Genomic DNA, 10,431 nt, shown 5'->3' on the forward strand with positions numbered 1-10,431 from the left:
AGGGGATTGCATTATTCCACTCAGGAAAAGTGCTTTCAGTAAGTCTGCATTTTCTGTACAAGCTGCACTACAATGGAACTCCATCCCAGTGACCATTAGAGAACCACAAACATACAGTTCATTTAAATCTCACTTACAGAAATGGTTAGTTAGTACCCAGCTCTGTCAGCACTAGATTGTAACTGTTTCTCTGTCTGTGTTGAACTTTCCTCGATCTGTCTGTTGTCACCTTTCTGTCTTTCTTTAAACTGCCGGTCGACCGTCAACTACCTGCATGCATGTCTTTTATTGTTGTTTAGCTGTGTCTGAGTGATTTATGTATTTCACATACTTCGTATGCTTTTATGTTTTGTGCGTCTGATGTGGATGTTTTTTAGTGACTAAACAACTACAGCATAATACTGTTTTTAGTCCATGTTTCTATTTTAACATAGTTATCCTTCTTTTTATTTGCTTTGTGTGTGCTGACTTTGATAGCCTCTGTGTTGCATGTCTTGTCTGTACTTGACAATGTATAACAGTTTTATTCTCACTTTTTTCATTGTTTGTGCACGCATTGTTAAGTGTCAATATTGTATAACCTTTTAACTTTAATCTTACATTGTTTTTAGGTTTATTTTGTAAACATCTGCCTTTGGGACTACAGATGAAAAATAGCCTTTTGGCTAACTCTGGCGCTTTTGCAGAAATGTTTTTATTAATGTGCACTGTCCCATTCAAATAAACCAATAAATAAATTAAATAAAAAGACATTTTGGCCACAGCCTCTTTCTGCACTCTGCCCAAGTCTACTTATCTGATGAAGATGCAATGCAGATACATTTTGTCAGAGTAGTTAGTCAATTTTGTCGAATGATGACTCACATTTAAAGTTATACAGCTTAAAATCACAAACACTAATCGTGGTGAGTGATGAATAGTTTCTTACCTGGGCCGCTTGGACCACTATTACATCTTTTGCTGTAGTTGGGGAACCATTGGTCTGAAGAAAATTAAAACATTTCAGGAACTTACAGTAATGCTGTACAGTAACTCTTCCAAAATATACGAGCATTATATGATAACAAGGTGTCTCTGAGTTTGCACACAACTCTTTTATTTTTTTTGCAGATAATCAAAAAAGCATTTAGAGACTGCTTTTGAGAGTATTTCATTCTACTTTAGTGAGATGGTTTGTTTTCTGATCGGTTGAATTGTAATGTGCTGTTACTCTCGCCGGCCACAAGGTGGTGCTGCAGCGCATTTAATCCGCTCGGAGTCTGTTCTGGTTCAACAATAGATCTGTAATGGCGGTCTAACCACAGTCTGTGGGGCCAACTAATAACTCAGCTTTTTACACTGGATGATTCGGTCTGTAGCGTTCACTGTGAAAACTTCAGCGGGAAAAAAAACCCAAATCATAACTTTATATTCCCGTTATCCACGCAGCCATTTCATCATTTCGGGCAGACAACATGCTTATCTGTTGGGACACAAACAGCTTGAAAATGATCGTTTTGATTATTTCATCTTACAGGTTTGCCCATTGAATGCTATGTGACCGACTCACACAATGAAATTCAAGTTACATTTTTCGACACATTTGTAAGAATCCATTAATTTCTGTATTAAAATCAACATTATTAGGAGACACTTGAGACTTGCTTATGTTGTAATCCTTCATAGCGAACAAAGTCAACATGACATTTTTTCAATGTTGCATTCGCAAACTTTGTTAACGTAGCACTTAACAAAACAAGTAATAAAGTGTTTTACAAGGAGAATGTGAGAGAGAAGAGACTCAAGCAACGATCAAAAGTCTGATAATCTACACTTTCTACTTTCAAGAAGGTTACAATCTTGAGGATTGTTTTAGAGCCTAAATCCATAAAGTAAATATCTACATTTGTTTTGAGGTAGACTGATCAAGACATCAGCTCTAAAGTGAAATACACCACCTTACATTTGTTGGTTTTGCCTTAATGGTGAAAAAATAAGATATAAAATAATAAAAACAACGCTTTAAAAGTTCAAATGTTTATGTTTTGCTGCAGTGATGCCAACTGTCTATAATTCGCACCATCACCTAACACTGTATCAGAAGAATTATGCTTCTTCACCTTCTCCTGCTGCCACGTTTTTCACCTACCTGTGATGTATCTGTTCCTGTATTTGCAAGCGGCACCGTGCCTCCTTTAGGCCACTGAAATTAAAATATATACAATAACCTTAAACCAAAGACACAACACTGAGTGTTTGCATAATATCCTTTAGCTTTTTTGTTTTTTTCTGGTTCTCCAAGGTCATTGACACAAGATTTCCAACAAAGCAGTGAAATAATCAATAAGCCAGTTTCATAGAGACGACAGCAGTATGATAAATGCTCCACAAAGAATGCAGATGTTCCCTTTTCAGTAAATTTGGGAAAAGCCACCATCGTAACACACTGTCTTACCGAGGCTGTTAGAATGAATCCCACCAAACACAGCAGTGTAAGTCCTCTCATCTTGATCATGAATGTGCCTCCTTTCTGCTCAAACACCTGCTTTATAGTGCCCGCATCAGTGGAGTCTATTGCATAATATGTGCTGATTTAGGTTAATATCAAAGTCCAACTGGGCATATTTGTTAGCAAATGTGAAATCGCTTACGCACACAAAAACAACTGATTAATTGTTTACTTTGTTATAATACCGTGAAAGATACCCAATAAGATTTACCAGAGCCCAAGATGACGTCTCTAAACTCCTTGTTTTATCCAAACATCAAGCTAATACCCAAAGATATTCAGTTTACTATCACATGTCACAAAGAAAATCTTCACATTTGAGGAGCTAACATTTAAAAAGTGATTATCAGTGTCGGTAGAGATTATTTTTCTGTTAACAGATTAATCAACTATACTCGTTTCAGCTCTATTGTAAAGAAACGAGAAGAACCTAATAAACTAAAGGGATCGTTGAGAATAATGTCATGTCTTAATCTTTAAACTGAAAGTGGGTATTAGTCCACAGTGTCCAGAAAAAGACATTTTGGCCACAGCCTCTCTCTGCACTCTGCCCCAAGTCTATTTATCTGATGAAGATGCAATGCAGATACATTTTGTCAGAGTAGTTAGTCAATTTTGTCAAATTGGAGATAAATTATTTAAATTGAACTAATCTCTGTAGACCCCAAAGGTTTACAACCGAATTATGAAATGAAAGGACATTTTCATGTAATGGTTTTGATAAAATGTTTAATTAAAAGAAGCAGTAGCAGAACGATGGTACGCCTGGTGGTTTCTCATCTTGATCGCTGTTTTTCTCCTTCAGAACTCAAAATCTGTTTGCATCTGTTGAGTTGAGTCCTGTTGTGCGTGCGTCATCCCTGGAAAAGACAAGAAACGACATTTCGGCTCAACAGCATTATGTAATTATCTTTAGCCAATTACCAGCCCCTCTTTTGAAACGTGTATACTGAACCGTATATCATATCTAAGTATATCGTGAGATTAGAAATTGCATTGCATGCAGATTAAATGCTATTTGACATGCAACATCCAATAATAAATATATACAGGTGCTATTTATGTATTTTGTTTTCCTTGAGTTCTGAACAGTTTCTTACCTGGTGTCCCCTCCAACAGTAGGTGGTGGGAACTCAGGAGCATTGTCAACTGGCAGCTGGATAGCCTTCCAAAATAATCAGCAACACTTTACAGTGATGTAAGTATGATATATTAATTCATCAAAATGATCTAAAGTTCACATACCTGTACAGTTGTGTTGTCTGCCTTGCGTTCCTCTGTTTCCTGAAATGGAAAAGCATTGCACTTCAATAAGAACGCACCGTAAATATTTACCCAAATCCAATGACCCAACGGTGGTTGTTTGCTTGTTTTAAAAGGTGGGATCAAACTCTAAGCTTGTGAAATAAGGCTAATGTAATGTGTCACCTCTCTAGGTCACACAAACACAAAACATTGCAAAGCAATGTCGTGCAGATGGAACCTGAAAAAAATGTTTTATTGCAAAATGACCAAGTTTGAAATTATTTAAATCTGACATCTCAGGAATAAATTACAGATTAAGACATTAAAACCTAAAAGACATAAAAATTAGTTTAAATGTGTTTCCTACTCTGCAGCTAACCTTTTGTTTGAATTGGAGATCAAGTTTCCCCTCAACAAATTAAAGTGTCGGAAGCAGGCGAACACATTCCCAAGAATATTTGACACTTTCCATATTTTGACTTCCAAAAACCTCTTGGAGAACAGTGACATCACTTCCTGGCACAAAGACTACCCACCATTGATGTGTTGGTTGTTGTGTTGGTCGTGATGTTGAACGTGTGTTCACTCCTCATCGGAAATATACTCCCTGGAAGCCACTGAAAATGAAAATGTAAAATGATTTAGTCCAAGGACACGATAGTGTTTACTTTGTACTCATTTGCCAGATTGTTTGCAAAGGATTGACGTTGGCATTGGAGGCCTACATGCTGTAGGCCTCTACTGATTAGTTTGATTCTTGAAAAAAATTTCTAAACTTGTTTTACATCAGAGTAGTATCAATATGAATATTGAAATAGATATGGAAGCAAAGAAATGGCATCATTTGCCTAAATAATGAAATGTATTAGTATTAGAATACTTTACAATGAAAACAATCTGTCAAGTAAAATATTCCAGAGTTTAAGTTTAGTAGTATATCAATTTGAACATTAAATTCTGTGATATTTAAATTTAAATATTGACTATGCAGCAGTAATTGAATTAAACAAATAGGTATTACTTTATTCATAATCTTCAAATATTTGCCACTGTCTTTGCTCCCATACATTTGGGGCATTCCATCCATCCATCCATGCTTCCATCCATCCATACATACATTTGGGGCATTGTACGTAACATTTCAGCTATTGCAACAAAATGAAAACTACAGAACATTGGCAGTTAATATTTCACAATCAAAGTCGTTTCCTTTCCAGTATTATCTCCAATCCTACAACACCAGGTCTTGGTGATGCTCCTGAATTTTTACTATCTTTTGGGATCAGAAAATCTGGGGATAATCCCCAGATTTTACTCACCGCAGTTGATGCCGTGAGAAATAATCCCAACAAACAGAGCAATGTGAGGCCTCTCATCTTGAACGTTTAGCCTTCTATCTGCGCATACACCTGCTTTATAGTGTCCATGTCAGTGGGTGGAGTCTGTTCTTGTGTGTTTTGTGCTCCAGCTGAATTACAAAGTCCACCTTTTTTTTTTTTTTACCTTTTTGAGATTTTAGTTATCTATTCATTGACTTTTGATTTCAAACGTATATTTATTGACTTTGGTATATTTGGATTAACAGCCTATATGGTTTTGAGAGGAGGTCCTGTAAGGGACCCCATTGTCAGTCAAAACCTTTCCTACCTCAGACTCGGTGCCAGAGCAAATAGTTTTCTTTAGAGATCATATTCGCTGAAAAACGAGTATATTCACACAAGTAATACTAATACAATTGTTTAGATAATTTAGAAAATCACTGTTTATTTTTTTAAAGAGAGGTAATTGAAAAAAGCTTTTAAATTGACTAATATAATATATTTTTTTACTTGATTTTTAGATTAATAGTTTTTAAATTGCATTATTTAAATCCAAATTAAAGTAATAAGTACATTAAGTCAGTCAGAATAAAATGCATGAATTAATTAATTCATACATTCAAGGTTCAGCTCTGTTGTCATACAATACAGTATTGCATTATGAAATGCAGTTGTGTGTAGTTGTAAGAAACAAATTAAAAAGATTAATTTTAGTTTACATTCAGTAATTTACTAAATAAGACAATTAGCAATTGACGTGTTTAAGAAACATGTAAACATATATATTGTTAATTGTATATTTTAATATTAGAAAGTTCATAGTCAGGTGGTACAATGCGCGCGGGCTCTGCCACTTTGCGCGCGCTCGCGTTGGTTACCATGACGCTGAATGGCACAACCACAGACGGTGAACAGGCAACAGACTGGAGCTGATGGAGTGAGCTGAAGTGACCGATTCTCACCTTAAAAAAAAACTCCTCTTTCGAGCAGTTCACGTGGATTTAGTTTAACTATTTGTAGAGTCTGACGCAGGTTGAGAGGCCGGTTGACTTGTGTTGTGGTGTCGTCGTGTTCATGACCAAAGGTGACTATGGAGGCTCACAGCAGCGTGGTCCCAGTGTTCGTCCGGGTCCGACCAACGGCAAACTTCTCCCATGACGTCATTGAATGTCTTCCTGACGGACAGGTAACAGTAACGCTCCAGTTGTAATACCACCAACGGTCGTCACTTGTGTGGTCATGCTTTTGTCAACTTGTCCACAAATCTAACCATTGTAACTTGTTTATCTTTTTTTCATGGCAAACAATTTGAAGTGGCATAACACGTGGAGGCACAGGTGCAATTAATTAATTAGATAATTGATGGCTGCATTCCATTTAGCCAACTAGCTATGCGTCTGGTTCCATGGCCCTGATATTACGCATGATTACTCACTGGGCCCATTAATAAATGGACTGGTGCCATAGTTAATGGTATTACTTAGACCTGTGCTTGTCTTGCTAATGTCTTTACTACTGTTTTACTGAGTTTATATGTTGCTTACCAGTAGAGCTGACAAAATAATTCAACTTTTTATATTGATTTATCTTTTGTTTTTGATAAGGGACAGTGCACATTAATAACAATATTGCTGTAAATGCGCCAGAGTTAGCCAAGAGGCTATTTTTAATCTGTAGTCCAAAGGCATGTTACAAAGTAAACCTAAAAACAGAATATAAGATTACATTTACAAAGTTATACAGTATTGACCCTTTACAATGCACGCACAAACGATGAAAGAATATTAATGTAAGTAGTATCATCATTCAGGAGACTTGTACTACATTGTCAAGTACTAACAAAACATGCAACACAGAGGCTCTCAAATTCAACAAACACAAAGCAAACATACTTTATTGTTTTAGTAACTTTTTAAGTTACTTTATTGTTTTAGTTACTTTTTAAGTTACTTTATTGTTTAAGTTACTTTTTAAGTTACTTTATTGTTTTAGTTACTTTTTAAGTTACTTTATTGTTTTAGTTACTTTTTAAGTTACTTAATTGTTTTAGTTACTTTTTAAGTTACTTAATTGTTGTAGTTACTTTTTAAGTGACTTAATTGTTTTAGTTACTTTTTAAGTTACTTAATTGTTGTAGTTACTTTTTAAGTGACTTAATTGTTTTAGTTACTTTTGAAGTTACTTAATTTTTGTACTTACTTTTTAAGTTACTTAAATTTTTTTGTTACTTTTTAAGTTACTTTATTGTTTTAGTTACTTTTGAAGTTACTTTATTGTTTTAGTTACTTTTTAAGTTACTTAATTGTTTTAGTTACTTTTTAAGTTACTTAATTGTTGTAGTTACTTTTTAAGTTACTTAATTGTTTGAGTTACTTTTTAAGTTACTTAATTTTTTTAGTTACTTTTTAAGTTATTTTATTTTTGTAGTTACTTTTTAAGTTACTTTATTTTTTTAGTTACTTTTTAAGTGACTTTATTTTTTTAGTTACTTTTTAAGTAACTTTATATTTTTAGTTACTTTTTAAGTTACTTAATTGTTTTAGTTACTTTTTAAGTTACTTAATTTTGTTAGTTACTTTTTAAGTTACTTAATTTTGTTAGTTACTTTTGAAGTTACTTAATTTTGTTAGTTACTTTTTAAGTTACTTAATTTTGTTAGTTACTTTTTAAGTTACTTTATTGTTTTAGTTACTTTTAAAGTTACTTTATTGTTTTAGTTACTTTTTAAGTTACTTAATTGTTTTAGTTACTTTTTAAGTTACTTAATTGTTGTAGTTACTTTTTAAGTGACTTAATTGTTTTAGTTACTTTTTAAGTTACTTAATTGTTGTAGTTACTTTTTAAGTGACTTAATTGTTTTAGTTACTTTTTAAGTTACTTAATTTTTGTAGTTACTTTTTAAGTTACTTAAATTTTTTTGTTACTTTTAAGTTACTTTATTGTTTTAGTTACTTTTGAAGTTACTTTATTGTTTTAGTTACTTTTTAAGTTACTTAATTGTTTTAGTTACTTTTTAAGTTACTTAATTGTTGTAGTTACTTTTTAAGTTACTTAATTGTTTGAGTTACTTTTTAAGTTACTTAATTTTTTTAGTTACTTTTTAAGTTATTTTATTTTTGTAGTTACTTTTTAAGTTACTTTATTTTTTTAGTTACTTTTTAAGTAACTTTATATTTGTAGTTACTTTTTAAGTTACTTAATTGTTTTAGTTACTTTTTAAGTTACTTAATTTTGTTAGTTACTTTTTAAGTTACTTAATTTTGTTAGTTACTTTTTAAGTTACTTAATTTTGTTAGTTACTTTTTAAGTTACTTAATTTTGTTAGTTACTTTTTAAGTTACTTTATTGTTTTAGTTACTTTTAAAGTTACTTTATTGTTTTAGTTACTTTTTAAGTTACTTAATTGTTTTAGTTACTTTTTAAGTTACTTAATTGTTGTAGTTACTTTTTAAGTGACTTAATTGTTTTAGTTACTTTTTAAGTTACTTAATCGTTGTAGTTACTTTTTAAGTGACTTAATTGTTTTAGTTACTTTTTAAGTTACTTAATTTTTGTAGTTACTTTTTAAGTTACTTAAATTTTTTTGTTACTTTTTAAGTTACTTTATTGTTTTAGTTACTTTTGAAGTTACTTTATTGTTTTAGTTACTTTTTAAGTTACTTAATTGTTTTAGTTACTTTTTAAGTTACTTAATTGTTGTAGTTACTTTTTAAGTTACTTAATTGTTTGAGTTACTTTTTAAGTTACTTAATTTTTTTAGTTACTTTTTAAGTTATTTTATTTTTGTAGTTACTTTTTAAGTTACTTTATTTTTTTAGTTACTTTTTAAGTGACTTTATTTTTTTAGTTACTTTTGAAGTAACTTTATTTTTTTAGTTACTTTTTAAGTTACTTAATTGTTTTAGTTACTTTTTAAGTTACTTAATTTTGTTAGTTACTTTTTAAGTTACTTAATTTTGTTAGTTACTTTTTAAGTTACTTAATTTTGTTAGTTACTTTTTAAGTTACTAAATTTTTTTAGTTACTTTTTAAGTTACTTAATTTTGTTAGTTACTTTTTAAGTTACTTTATTTTTTGAGTTACTTTTGAAGTTACTTAATTTTTGGAGTTACTTTTTAAGTTACTTAATTTTTTTAGTTACTTTTTAAGTTACTTAATTTTTTTAGTTACTTTTGAAGTTATTTAATTTTTTGTTACTTTTTAAGTTACTTCATTTTTTTAGTTACTTTTTAAGTTACTTTATTTTTTTAGTTACTTTTTAAGTTACTTTATTTTTTTAGTTACTTTTTAAGTTACATTTTTAAAAGTAAAATCAGCATGTCGAAAAAAGTCAAAAACGGTCAGTATAGTTTTTGACTTTTCGACATGCTCTACTACAGGGGTCACCAACCTTTTTTAAACTGAGAGCTACTTCAAGGGTACCGAGTAGGACGAAGGGCTACTTATTTGATACGAACTTCCTGAATAACAAAATTGCACAGATCACCTTAATAATAATAATAATAATATATGTGAAGACTGTTTGATCACATGTCAGTTAATTATTCCTCACAATAATTATTAATAATGATTTCCACAACAATGATGGTATAGCTAGACATACATATTTAAACATGCAACTTTTATTTCTGTTAATCTGTTTCAACATTTGAAAGTCAGAGGTATCACATCTCTGATATTTTTGTATCATCACATGATCAAAGCCGGTTACTTTTGCACATAGCGCCTGCTGGTGAATGATCCAGTGGTAATGTAGACATTTTGCGAAGTCTGGGTCACCTTTGCATTGCGCAATGAAGCCTGCATGCCGGCCCGTCATCGCGGGAGCCCCGTCTGTAGTCACCGACACCAGCTTTTCCAATGGTACCTTTTTCTCAACGAAGAAACTAGTAACCAGTCTTGTCTATAGCCGAGCGGGGGATCCAACCCTCCGAGGCGCGCGAGCGTCTTCGGGCGCCCGCGTTCAAACCTCCAGTCTGGGCCTTTTCGGTCGGATTGCGTTGCCTCGCCTCTACCCCCGCCACCCCTGAGTTGTTGCCCCGCGGCCTGTTCCGAGGAATTACGGACCTGACGACGGGGTGCGCTCGCGGCGCGCGTCTGGCACCAACGGGATGCGCCCGCCATTCAGAACCTGAAAACCTAGTGCGGTGCAGCAGCCTCGTCCTGGCTGTCCGCCTCCGGGTACCCAACTCTCTTAACTCTCTGCAAGCGTTTTTGATTTAAAAAGAACAGCAACTACAATTTTAGACGGAGCTCCATAATGACTAGTGCTATTTTTAGAACATGTCTTGCGGGCGACTCACGTGGTCCCTGCGGGCGACAGGGTGCCCGCGGGCACCGTGTTGGCTACCTCTGCTCTACTATGACGTTTATAACTGC

This window comes from Anarhichas minor, unplaced genomic scaffold, assembly GCF_050575085.1.
Source record: "Anarhichas minor isolate MPS153535 unplaced genomic scaffold, ASM5057508v1 ptg000074l, whole genome shotgun sequence".
NCBI classification, from domain to species: Eukaryota; Metazoa; Chordata; class Actinopteri; order Perciformes; family Anarhichadidae; genus Anarhichas; species Anarhichas minor.